This window comes from Salmo salar, chromosome ssa26 (assembly GCF_905237065.1).
Source record: "Salmo salar chromosome ssa26, Ssal_v3.1, whole genome shotgun sequence".
In the NCBI taxonomy this organism is placed as follows: Eukaryota; Metazoa; Chordata; class Actinopteri; order Salmoniformes; family Salmonidae; genus Salmo; species Salmo salar.
In genome coordinates this window covers 553,117-567,429 of record NC_059467.1, presented here as the reverse complement: position 1 = coordinate 567,429, position 14,313 = coordinate 553,117, and positions in this window count along the sequence as shown.

Genomic DNA, 14,313 nt, shown 5'->3' with positions numbered 1-14,313 from the left:
ACCGTAATACCTCGCTCTTTGTTTGGGTTACAGCCCTGTGTTATATATATACGTGTTTGTTTTGGGCTTCGCCCCCATCATGTTCATGACCTATGCTATTTTGGGTAGTGAAATAAAAAATATAATTTCAATTTCCTGCGCCTGTCTCCGATCATTGTACAACGTGACAGAATAATCAACCCATCTAATGGAGACAACGGGAAAGGCCGAGCTGGCAACCATCGTAGGGACAGTCCAGCATCATGAGGACTGTCTCTCCATACTCGACAGCATCATGGACACCTTACTGGCAACCATCCTGCGTTTGGAGGGGAATGTGCAGTCCTTCTAGTCTCCAGCACCGGTTTCGGCACCAGCTCCCACACCACCACTACCTGCCTCCGTCCCATCTGAGCCAGTCCGCGGTATACCCCTCTCCCTCCCAGAACGCTTTGACAGCGCACCAGCGAGATGCAAGGGATTCCTTCTGCAATGCAACCTGTACCTTGCTCGCTACGCAGAGGCTATCTCTGGGAGAGACAGGGTTGCCACCGTCATCTCGGCACTGACCAGGCGGGCCCTGGACTGGGGTGCCGCGGTCTGGAAAATGGGCGGACCCGAAGTCGAGTCCTACAAAGCGCTTCACCCTCCTCTTCCGTGTTTGATCCTCCTGTGGAGGGCCGAAAGGGGGGTGAGCACCTTCTCCGACAACGCCAGGGATCTAGGACCGCCTCAGAGTTTGCCCTGGAGTTCTGGATCATCGCGGCCTCCACCGTTTTCCACAACGGACTGTGGGAGGAGGTACAGATGGAGTTAGCCTGCCTTGATGACAACCTGTCACTCAACCAGCTCATCAGCATGGCGATCCGGTTGGACAACCTCCTACGATTCCGACAAAGACCTGCACGGAATCCGGAGACCATGGCATCACCTGCACCATGGCCAGAGCCGATGGAGGTGGGCTCTGCACGTTTGCCTGAGGCAGCACATAGAAGAAGGAGGAATCTAGGCCTCTGCTCCTATTATGGAGAGTGTGTTCCCTCTGGCCTGGAGGGAAGCTAAAGTCCTTCCACTACCCAAGAATAGTAAAGCCCCCTTTACTGGCTCAAATAGCCAACCAATCAGCCTGTTACAAACCTTAACCTGTTATGGCTAGGGGGCAGTATTTTCACAGCCGGATAAAAAACGTGACCGATTTAATCTGATTATTACTCCTGCCCAGAAACTAGAATATCCATATAATTATTAGCTTTGGATAGAAAACACTCCAAAGTTTCTAAAACTGTTTGAATGGTGTCTGTGAGTATAACAGAACTCATTTGGCAGGCCAAAACCTGAGAAGATTCCATGCAGGAAGTGCCCTGTCTGACAATTTCTTGCCCTTCTTGATTATCTCTATCCATTACAGAGGATCTCTGCTGTTACGTGAAACTTCCTACGGCTCCCATGGGCTCTCAGAAGGCGGCAAAAAGCTGAATCGTGGCTTTGCAGGCTCTGGCTGAAAAAAAGTAGCGCGTTTGGGTAGTGGCTGGTTACAGTACTGTGAGACTCAGGCGCGTGCCCGAGTCGACCCCATGCTTTGTTTTCTTTCGTCTGTTTACCTAAACGCAGATTCCCGGTCGGAATATTACTGCTTTTTTACGAGAAAAATGGCATAAAAATTGATTTTAAACAGCGGTTGACATGCTTCGAAGTACGGTAATGGAATATTTAGAAATCTTTTGTCACGAAATGCGCCATGCTCGTGACCCTTATTTACACTTCGGATACTGTCTTGAACGCACGAACAAAACGCCGCTGTTTGAACATAACTATGGATTATTTTTAACCAAACCAACATTTGTTATTGAAGTAGCAGTCCTGGGAGTGCATTCTGACGAAGAACACCAAAGGTAATCAAACTTTTGTAATAGTAAATCGGAGTTTGGTCAGGGCTAAACTTGGTCGGTGTCTAAATGGCTAGCCGTGATGGCTGGGCTATCTACTGAGAATATTGCAAAATGTGCTTTCACCGAAAAGCTATTTTAAAATCGGACATATCGAGTGCATAGAGGAGTTCTGTATCTATAATTCTTAAAATAATTGTTATGTTTTTTTGTGAACGTTTATCGTGAGTAATTTAGTAAATTCACCGGATGTTTGCGGGGGGTATGCTAGTTCTGAACGTCACATGCTAATGTAAAAAGCTGGTTTTTGATATAAATATGAACTTGATTGAACAAAACATGCATGTATTGTATAACATAATGTCCTAGGGTTGTCATCTGATGAAGATCATCAAAGGTGAGTGCTGCATTTAGCTGTCTTCTGGGTTTTGGTGACATTATATGCTGGCTTGAAAAATGGGTGTCTGATTATTTCTGGCTTGGTACTCTGCTGACATAATCTAATGTTTTGCTTTCGTTGTAAAGCCTTTTTGAAATCGGACAGTGTGGTTAGATTAACGAGAGTCTTGTCTTTAAATAGCTGTAAAATAGTCATATGTTTGAGAAATTGAAGTAATAGGATTTTTAAGGTTTTGAAAATCGCGCCACAGGCTGCAAGTGGCTGTTACGTAGGTGGGACGAATTCGTCCCGCCTAGCCCAGAGAGGTTAAATAAACTTCTGGAAAAAATTATGTTTGACCAGATACAGTGCTATTTTACAGTAAACAAACTGACAACAGAATTTCAGCATGACACTCAACAAGCACAGCACTTACACAAATGACTAATGATTAGCTGAGAGAAATTTATGATAAAATAATTGTGGGGGCTGTCTTGGTAGACTTCAGTGCAGCTTGTGACATTATTGATCATAGTCTGCTGCTGGAAAAACATATGTGTTATGGCTTTACATTCCCTGCTGTAATGTGGATAAAGAGTTACTTGTCTAACAGAACACAGAAGGTGTTCTTTAATGGAAGCCTCTCAAATATAATCCAGTTAGAATCAGGAATTCCCCAGGGTAGCTGTTTAGGGCCCTTGATTTTTAAAATTTTTACTAACAACATGCCACTGACTTTGAGAAAAAGGTAAAGTGTTTCTATGCATGCGGATGACTCAACACTATACACGTCAGCTACTACAGCGACTGAAATGACTGGAACACTCAACAAAGTGCTGCAGTTAGTTTCAGAGTGGGTGGCAAGGAATAAATTATCCCTAAATATTTCTAAAACTAAAAGCATTGTATTTGGAACACGACACTCACTAAACCCTAAACCTCAACAACATCTTTTATTAAATAATGTGAAAATTGAGCAAGTTGAGATGACTAAACTGCTTGGAGTAACACTAGATTGTAAACTGTCATGGTCAAAACATATTGATGCAGTAGTAGCTAAAATGTCTTTAATAAAGCGATGCTCTGCCTTCTTAACAACACTATCAACAAGGCAGGTCCTACAGGCCCTGGTTTTGTCGCACCTTGACTACTGTTCAGTCATGTGGTCAGGTGCCACAAAAAAGGACTTAGGAAAATTGCAATTGGCTCAGAACAGGGCAGCACGGCTGGCCCTTGGATGTACACAGAGAGCCATGACTACATGGAACTCTATTCCACATCAAGTAACTGATGCAAGCAGTAAAATAAGATTTAAAAAACCGATTAAAACCAAAACCTAATTGAACTGCGGGGACTGTGAAGCAACACAAACATTGGCGGAGACACATGCATATACACACACACGCGCGATAACATACGCACTATACATACACATGGATTTAGTACTGTAGATAGTATGTGGTAGTGGTGGAATAGGTGGCTGAGGGCACACAGTGTGTTGTGAAATCTGTAAATGTAATGTTTTAAAATTGTATAAACTGCCTTAATTTTGCTGGACTCCAGGAAGAGTAGCTGCTGCCAAAGCAGGGGATCCATAATAAATACAAATACAAAACCAACGAACATGGAACAATAATCAACAAGGACAATGGGGAACAGAGGGCACATATATACACATACTAATCAGGGGGAATGGGAACCAGGTGTGATTAATGAGACAAGACAGTCCTTGGTTGGTGGTAATAATCCAGTTCAGTGATGCCTAGAAGGTCGGTGAAGTAGAGCTGATGAACAGAATGAGCAGCAGTACCGGGGGAATCTGTGACATTTACAATGAAGAATGTAAACAAAATAAATCCTATTCATAATGATTAATGAGGTGTGTTGCAAGCTTTATTTTTCCTTATTATTTTTTGTACTCATTTATTTTATCTTTTTAGATAATACAGAACATACACATACAAAAGACAACTACGTCAAACCTGCCCAGACCCACCTGCTCACACCCCCATCTCCAGCGCCGGCATCACTCTCTGCCTTATGGCCTCAAACTGCACCATTTTGTTTCTCGCTGTCGCCCACACACACTTTAATCATTTGGATAATAAAGCATTTAAGCATGTCCCAGTTTAGGTCACCTAGCAGGACAAATTTAGACTTAGTGTAAGGGGCCAGGAGAGAGCTTAGGGTATTTAGGGTACAGGCCGGTGCTGATGGTAGCAGATAACACCCAGCAACAGTCAACAAAGAGTTATTTGAAAGTTTAATGCATAAAACCAGCACATTGAATTGTTTGGGGACAGACTTGGTGGAGGCAACTGAGCACTGAAGGTGTTCCTTGGTAAAGATTGTCACTCCACCACCATTGGAAGATCTGTCTTGCCGAAAAAGGTTATAACCAGAAAGGTCACCTGTCTCTCATTGACCGAGACAGGTGAGTGTTCACCCTTAAGTGCCACATGACATGTTGACAAACACCTGTCTTGGGCAATGACAGAAAACTTGAAATTAACAAGATGGTGGTGTACATATTGTTGGATTACTTCATGGAACAAAACAATTATTTATTTAAAAATTTCATGCGTTCCAAATATCTCTAACGGTCGCCCCAGCATGAGTTTCTTTATGCGCGTGATGCCAGAATGCACTCCTTGTTCCAAAATGTAATTGTTTAAACACAGGACAATGAATCCACACTGCTGTCACGTTTGTCGTATGATGAAGGAGACCAAGGCGCAGCGTGTGTATCGTTCCACATTTTATTATAACTGTAAAACTATGCAAGACATACAAATAAACTACTACAAATAAACTACTAAAATAACAAACTGTGACAAAAAGGTGAAACATACACTACCTCAAAATAATCTCCCACAAACCCTAGTGGGAAAAACAACAACTTAAATATGATCCCCAATTAGAGATAACGACCAGCTGCCTCTAATTGGAGATCCTCCCCCCCCCAAAAAAAACATAGAAATACAGAAACTAGAACCACACAACATAGAAAATTTTAACTAGACAAAACCCCCTGTCACGCCCTGACCTACTCTACCACAGAAAATAAAAGCTTTCTATGGTTAGGACATGACAACTGCTCTCTAACCAAGGCACGCTACCTGCTAATTATCTGTAGGCTATGTTTGAACTTGTAAATTTGAAATTATTTTCTAACAAGTTTTATTTTCTAACAATAGTTTGAATTGAGGTGTGTTCCGTCTCCTCATTATTTCATGTAGAAGTAGCCCATTTCACTGATGAGGACAATTTACGTTTGAAGCATTACTGAGCCGGACAAACTTTTCTCTATGACGAGAGCCAAACAGACCCAAATCATCTTGTAACCTCTTATGTTTTGGTTGACCCGAAAAAACAAACATGGCAGAGCACACAATCTACCCATCATCGGATTAAGTGTTTTACTCAAATTACTTAGTAAACTAGTGAGGTCACCCTTGTAATGAACTGTAAATAGTATTTGCTATTAGCTAATTCATTTTATGGTTTCTGTCAGCCGAGAGTTAGCTAACTATGACCGCTTGTGTTAGGTCACTCTTTCTTCAGTTAGCTCTACAACTAATGTAGCCTAAATTATCCGGTTTGGATGAGAATTAAGTTATGCTGTCGCTACTTCTGTGAATGTCTGAACATTGCATCGAAAAATAAACTGCTCAAATGGACATAACGTTATAAATGTTGCAAAATATTTCTCTGAAAAAACTGTGTGGCCAGCTCAAACACTGACTGTTGCGTGAATCGGAACTGGACGATCTAAATAAATGTTCTAATCACATCGATTTGAGCGTACGCTGCAGGGACCACTGTAGAATGATCAAACCCTTGTGTTCGTACGTGTCAAAGGGTTAATAACAGAGTTTGTTTTTGAGACTCCTGTTTCCACGAATTGAGGACAAGACAGCATCACAAAGGATGGGTTAAAAATTATGTGCTACACCAAACACTATCCTGTGACTCTCAGTAATGGATATGAAAAATCTTTGATAAGATCACATTATCTGGTGTTCCAATCTGTAGCCTCAGAGAACTGGTGATCAGCAGCTGATTGGAGAGGTGGTCATGATGAAATTAACATTCCAAAGAAACGTACAGTAAATTCAGGGAACACTTGTACAGATGTGGGAGGAGTGCATTCATGATCAAACTGCCATTCAACTCTTTTTGAGTCATCTTCTGATTGAAATCCAGCATAATGTCCAAACCACCAAGAGGGATACAGTTCTTCTAAAATGACACATGCCGGCAAAGGAATTCTATTTCTCTCCAAGAATCCACGCCAGGAAGAAGCCCAGGAGCCACACGGTATCGTCTTTAAGACAAAAAAGCTGACAAAATTCAAATTCATTGAACAACAGTTGAACTGTGCCAGCAAAACACCATCAGGTTAAACATGCATACATGTGCATAGGCACAGGAATTACATTTAGAACAATATCCAGCCTAATAGAAAGAAATATGGCATAACCCTCAACCGTTGCACAGTGACCAGATCTTACAAATGTACCTAGGTAGGTAGGCAGATAGTATCTAGCTAGAGCCATGTCTAACAGGCATGCCTAGGCAAATATGTTTATAGTAAAACCAGTTTTTCAGTTTTAGAGATTTAAAAAAGCTAAATTGTTGTATTATTGTTTCTCCTCACTGTTAGCAAGTAAACTTAACTAGCTAGCTTGCTAGATAGTATTTTTTTTAAATGTACATCTGTAATCCTATCTTTCTTCATGCCTATAATTGTGAGATTTTGAAACGCATCTACAGTCATAATTATAACCAATGTAAAAATAGAAAACGGCTATTCACTCCTTTTCCATTTTTGTAGACACTCTTATCCACAGCAAGTGGACACATTTTCATACTGGTCTCCCATGGGAAAAGAACCCACAACCCTAGTTTTGCAAGTACCATGCTCTACCAACTGAGCCATATCATCACATCACATTTATTTCAACCAAAAAAATAATATATATTTAACCTTTATTTACATGGGCAAGTCAGTTAAGAACAAATTCTTATTTACAATGATGGCCTACCCCGGCAAAACCCAGACATGACGGTTGGTTGTGATTCCGTCTGGAATCAAACTAGGGTCTGTAGTGATGCCTCTAACACTGAGATGCAGTGCCTTAGAGCGCTGCTCCACTCGGGAGCCACATCACATCATCACAAACCACTTGATGTTTCAATGTACTCTATTACTGTATTGTTCATTGTTTTTCTTCATGGTGATGGAAAGTCTACAAGTACAAACCTAGAAGACCAGCCTATCTACAATAAAGTAATGTACATTTATATTACGTGGTTTGTAAGGATGGTAAATTAATACTGCACAAAAAGCGGTTGTTTTCTATTTTATTTGATCAATAAAAAATATTTAATTTGATGTGGATGTTTTGGAACTTTGCATCTTTTGATTTAAATGTTTGAGGAGAGGGTTTTGTTCTTTCTGGATTCCATTATAATGGCAATTGCAGAGAAAGGGACAAGGCATGCAACTCATTCAGTTAGTCCGTCTATTGAATCCTGCAAGATACTGTTCTTAATTATACAACTACCGTTTTTTGCCCAAGTGGAGATGCTGAAAAAAAAACATTCACGCGCTACAGGTGGGCGTCTATATCGGTCTGCTAATACTGGTAAAGGCCAAGTGCACCTCTTTTGTGAGTTTTTTAATATATTTTTATAACATTGTATTAATTCATTTATTTGATTAATGACTAATAAGAACGGTGTCATTTTTACATTTTTTGGGGGGGGTGCTGCAGCACCCTCAGCACCCCTACTTCCCGCAGCTATGTGCATAGTGTTTGAGGGCTATGCAACCATTGCATACGTATAAGACAGTAGAACCATTACAATTATTACAATTGGAGTAATATCCTTTTTCAGAAGGGTTTGCATGACTCAGCTTAGCACACTTGGCAAACAACAGCTGTCAGAGTGCGGCAGAGCGCACCAAAGCAGGTTAGGGTCTCGTAGCAGTCTCGGCGGTCCTATAGATCCTCTTGGGGCTAGGGGGCAGAATTTTCACGGCCGGATGAAAAACGTACCCAATTTGAACAGGTTACTACTCTGGCCCAGAAACTAGAATATGCATATTATTAGTAGATTTGGATAGAAAACACTCTGACATTTCTAAAACTGTTTTAATAGTGTCTGTGAGTATAACAGAACTCATATGGCAGGCAAAAACCTGAGACAATTCCAAGCAGGAAGTGGAAAGTCTGTGGTTGTAGTTTTTTAAAGTGAATGCCTTGACTGTATACAGTGAGTTAGGGTTCATTTTGCACTTCCTAAAGCTTCCACTAGATGTCAGCAGTCTTTAGAACGGTGTTTGAGGATTCTATGGTGAATTTGATGGGAATTACAGCCCAAGTAGGTGTCCCATTATAAGGCATGGGCTCAGTCACGCGCAATGACTTGGGAGCGAGCTGAGTTCATATTCACTACTAAAGAGAACGTATAGGTCCGGTTGGAATTTTATTCAAGATATATGATAAAAGCAACCTAAAGATTGATTCTATACATCGTTTGACATGTTTCTACAAACTGTAGTATAGCTTTTTGGACTTTTCGTCTGGACTAAGTAAGCACGCGCATTGTGGATTTGGATAGTGAACCTAACGCGCGAACAAAATTGATTATGAACTTTATCAAACATTTATTGTGGAGCTGGGGTTCCTGGGAGTGCCTTCTGATTAAGATAATCAAAGGTAAGTGAATATTTATAATGTCATTTGTTAGTTTTATTGACTCCAAGATGGCAGGTTTCTGTTTGCTAGTTGTTCGTGTCATCTGGGCTGTACTCAGATTATTGCAAATTGTGCTTTCACCGTGAACCTTTTTTGAAATCTGACAATGGGATTACATTTAGGAGAAGTGTATCTATAATTCTGTGCATAACACTTTTATATTGATCAAACATTTTGATGAGTATTTCTGTAATATGTGTGTTCATTGTGCTGATTCACCGTGAGGTTTGGAGGGAAAACATTTCTAAACATTACGCGCCAATGTAAAAGGCTGTTTTTGGATATAAATATGAACTTTATCGAGCAAAACATACATGTATTGTGTAACATAATGTCCTAGGAGTGTCATCTGATGAAGATCGTCAAAGGTTAGTGCATCATTTAGCTGTGTTTTGGGTTTTTGTGATGCATCTAGTTGCTTGGAAAATGGCTGTGTGATTATTTGTGTCTATGTACTCTCCTAACATAATCTAATGTTTTGCTTTCGTTGTAAAGCCTTTTTGAAATCGGACAGTGTGGTTAGATAAAGGAGAGTCTTGTCTTTAAAATGGTGTAAAATAGTTATATGTTTGAGAAATTGAAGTAATAGCATTTTTAAGGTATTTGAATATCGCGCCACGGGATTAGACTGGCTGTTGCGTAGGTGGGACGATTTGGTGCCACCTACCCTAGAGAGGTTAACAGCATGTAAGATAAACATGCATAATAATACGGGATACACTTACAACATGTCACTGCCATTAAAATGCAGGAAAACTGTGAATGAGTGAGTGAGTGAGCGGCACATTAACATGCTAAACATTGATTATTTAAGTGTGTAAGACAGTAAGCTTGGTTAATTTTTGAAACTTGTACCCCCAATATGGACGTGAAGATTTTCTTGATTTATCAGAGATCATTTTATTTATATTTTTTTAATTCCATACATTTCGCCTATATCTGCTTCCCCCAATGCGCATTTTAACATTACACCTCTCAACTGCCTTTTTCAATTCTTGATTCTCTGTTTTTGCAGGAATCTTATAGCTTGGATGGATGGATGGATGGATGGATGGATGGAGGGAACAAATAAAAAATAATACAGAAGCTATCCTGCCTGCGGACTAAGAAATGTAAATAGCCTATGCTTTGCTATCTATCTCTCTATCTCTATTTGTCTGTCTGTCTGCCTGACTTCCAGATTGCTGAGGGACAACACAGTCAATAAACTTCCTAAGCTAAGTCTAGCTTAGTGAAGACCTTAAGTAATGGTTAATCATGATTCGTATCTGTCTTTACAGTTCCTGAAACATGTCAGTGATCTGATGCATGGCCTCTTTCGAAGTGCTTGGCCCCCCACTCAGTTACCAGTGACCTATTCTGCCACATCCCATGAAAAGGAGAGAGCAGAATCACCCCTCCTTGAATCCATACTCATTGACAGTAAGTTTTGTGCAAATTGTTAATGTTTGAAACTCTGATCTTCAATGTCTATTGATTCCTACTAACCAGCGTTGTAAGAGCGAGGTTTGTACTAGCTATACTGATGATCATGACATTTTTTTCTCTGCATCAGGTCTCACAGAGACTGGATTCCCCAGCTGCCCATGATTGTCTGATCTTACACTCTTAGGAAAAAAAGGTGTTATCTGGAGCCTAAAAGGGTTCATCGGCTGTCCCTATAGGGTAACCCTTTGAAGAACCCTTTTTGGTTCCAGGTATAACTATTTTGGGTCCCATGTAGAACCCTTTCTACAGAGGGTTGTACATGGAATCCAAAAGGGTTCTACCTGTGACCAAAAAAGGGTTATTCTATGGGGACAGCCAAAGAATCCTTTTGGAACCCTTTTTTCTAAGAGTCAGTTGCGACACGTCATTCAGGGCAGGTGGGGCATAGTCCCACCTGTTTTGAGCCCCACATTTTTTTGCTTTCCTGTTTTCCATGTTATTTTGGAATTAATACGTGTCACATATCAGTTTTCATAAAAAACATGAGCTGGTGCACACCCAGAGAAAATAATTGTATGTGGAGGTGCTGACTAACGTCTAATAAACTATAAGCTATGAAAATAGTAAAGAGAGTCTCACACTCTGTGTATAAACTCCCAGTAATTTATAATTCAAGTAATTCAAGAGTTTATACAAAGACTGTGCGACTCTCTTTACTATTTTACATATCAGTTTGCAAACAACGTAAAAAAAATATAATTGAGTTAATAAAGCCGCCAACATGGCCTTTTTTTTGTTTTCTTGAGTAAGGCATCTCTAAAATGCAGGTGTTTCAGCTTAGCTCATTGCTTTCTGTGGTGGTGAGGCAAGCCAGAAGAAAATACGGAGCATTGTGCCGTGATTAATCAAATAAAACAATGGGCCTTTATATACTCCCAGTATTTCTATGCATGTAATTTCTGTGTGTGAATAATGAAGCAATTACTGTATGCAAAATGTTGATGTACATTTGTTTTTGCCATTGCTTGATCTATTTTAAATGTAAGAATAAGTTGCAGATTAACTTTAATTGGTAATTAGATATGTAATAGAAATGTAATGAAAAATGATTTCAGTATCCAGCTTTATCCTCTGGAAAACTTTTTACAGTACGCTCTTAGAAAAAAAGTGCTATCTAGAACCTAAAAGGGTTATTCAGCTGTCCCCATAGGAGAACTCTTTTGGGACCCTTTCCCCAGAGAGATCTACATGGAACCAAAAAGGTTATTCTATAGGGACAGCCGAATAACCCATTTGGAACCCTTTTTTCTAAGGGTGTAGGTAATAAGCTGTAGTCAGGTCGTGATTACTAGGTTATGATGAGGTATTAACTATGACCAGGAAGCTACATAATATAGTGTTCATAATTATGACAAGCTGGTCAGACAGCGGTCACAATTATGACCAAATTGTTGTATGGCGGTCATAAAAAATATATATTTTCAACCAAGTTTTGCCCACTCATCGTATGGGGGTCAGAAAAGATGTCATATGGACCTCCTGAGTGGCGCAGCGGTCTTAGACACTGCATCGCAGTGCTAGAGACAACACAACACTACAACACAACACCTAAATCACTCCAGCATCCCTGTGTATAGCTCACATGTCATCAGAGCGCTACGTATGTTTGTTGTTGTTGAACGCCAAAAATGTCAAACACCATACCTGTCAAACACTGAAACCTGAAATAAAGACCTCGGTTTAAAACCTGACAGTGTTTTTATATACTTTTATGTTTGGCTAAATTGCAAGAAAGTAGCAAACCTACATAAGCTACTTGGGAACTCAAACTTCCCACCTACTTTTTATTTTTCTTCCACCCAAGTAGCCGGACGCTGCTCTGGTCTGGTGGAAGTTTGCCACTGTGTCAGCTCGCCAGTTGCCGTGATTGGCTCAGTGTTCTGTCACTCATGGGGACACTACGTCACCGCCAAGTTTAAGGGTAGAGCTAGAAAATTCAAGCCCCTTGGTTGCTGCCATAGAGTCACATTAGAAGTGCCCATCCAAGAAGGTTCAAGGTCATTGGCCAGAAGAGAGAATAAAGTAGACGGCATCGGTCAAAATTGTGATTTATGACTAGAGGTCGGCCGATTAATCGGAATGGCCGTTTAATTAGGGCCGATTTCAAGTTTTCATAACAATCGGAAATCGGTATTTTTGGATGCCGATTTGGCCGATTTTTTTATACATTTTTTTTTTTACCTTTATTTAACTAGGCAAGTCAGTTAAGAACACATTCTTATTTTCAATGACGGCCTAGGAACGGTGGGTTAACTGCCTTGTTCAGGGGCAGAAAGACCGATTTTTACCTTGTCAGCTCAGGGATTCAATCTTGCAACCTTACGGTTAACTAGTCCAATGCTCTAACCACCTGCTTTACATTGCACTCCACGAGGTTACACGAATGCTGTAAGAAGCCAAGATAAGTTGCTAGCTAGCATTAAACTTATATTATAAAAAACAATCAATCAATCATAATCACTAGTTATCTACACATGGTTGATGATATTACTAGTTTATCTAGCCTGTCCTGCGTTGCATATAATCGCTTAGGTACACGTTGCTCCAACCATAAACATCAATGCCTTTCTTAAAATCAATACACAAGTATATATTTTTAAACCTGCATATTTAGTTAATATTGCCTGCTAACATGAATTTCTTTTAAATAGGGAAAATGTGTCACTTCTCTTGCAAACAGAGTCAGGGTATATGCAGCAGTTTGGGCCGCCTGGCTTGTTGCGAACTGTGAAGACTTTTTCTTCCTAACAAAGACAGCCGTCTTCGCCAAACAGGGATGATTTAACAAAAGCGCATTTGTGAAAAAAGCACAATCGTTTCACGACTGTACCTAACCATAAACATCAATGCCTTTCTTAAAATCAATACACAGAAGTATATATTTTTAAACATGCATATTTAGCTAAATTAAATCCAGGTTAGCATGCAATATTAACCAGGTGAAATGGTGTCATTTTGCGTTCATTGCACGCAGAGTCAGTGTATATGCAACACTTTGGGTAATTTGTCAGAATTTTACGTAATTATGACATAACACTGAAGGTTGTGCAATGTAAAAGGAATAACGTTTTGTTTTCGAGATGATAGTTTACTCTCCAATCACCACGTTTAAAAGTGTGGCTACAGAGGCCTTGATGGTGTCCACAAAAATAGTACTGACCACCCCATCAAACACATCCTCAGGCTGTGTACATGTAGGGGGTGTCGGGGGTCTTGGCTGGGGGGAGTAGAATGGTTGGCTGCGAGGCATACAGTCCTTAGGGTCTGGCCCCCATGACGTATCAGAGTCCAGGTATGTTGTAGGAATATCCATGGTATATGCTGAAATGAAGAACTGGAGGCTTTCAGGGACCTCCTTTTATTGTAGAACCAGTCCTTTGGGGGGTCAGGGCGTGGTTAACGCAGCCGCATACTTAGTTTTCTTCGGGGGCTGACCCTTCTGAAGATGACCCTTCTTGGGATTCCTTTGAATCATAATCCTCAGGATTCGTATATATTATGCACTGTTGGCTCTGTACAAAAAGAATGTCCAACAACTCTAACATTTTCAATTCCATTACGTCCCAACTTTTAAAAGGAATAAGCATGCGCAACCTGAAATCCCCAGTCAGGCCACCATCACGAATGTTTTGGTTGCAGGTTTCCTCGTTGCTGATATAGAACTCCACGCATCCACAAGGAAGTCCATTCTTTCTCTGTATTTTCACCCTGTGAAATACTCTTCCTGAGGAGACTAGGGTACCTTCCCAACGGGTCTCGTAGCCCGTGAACAAGCTATACCCCTTGATGATAACTCTCAGTTCGGGACACAAAA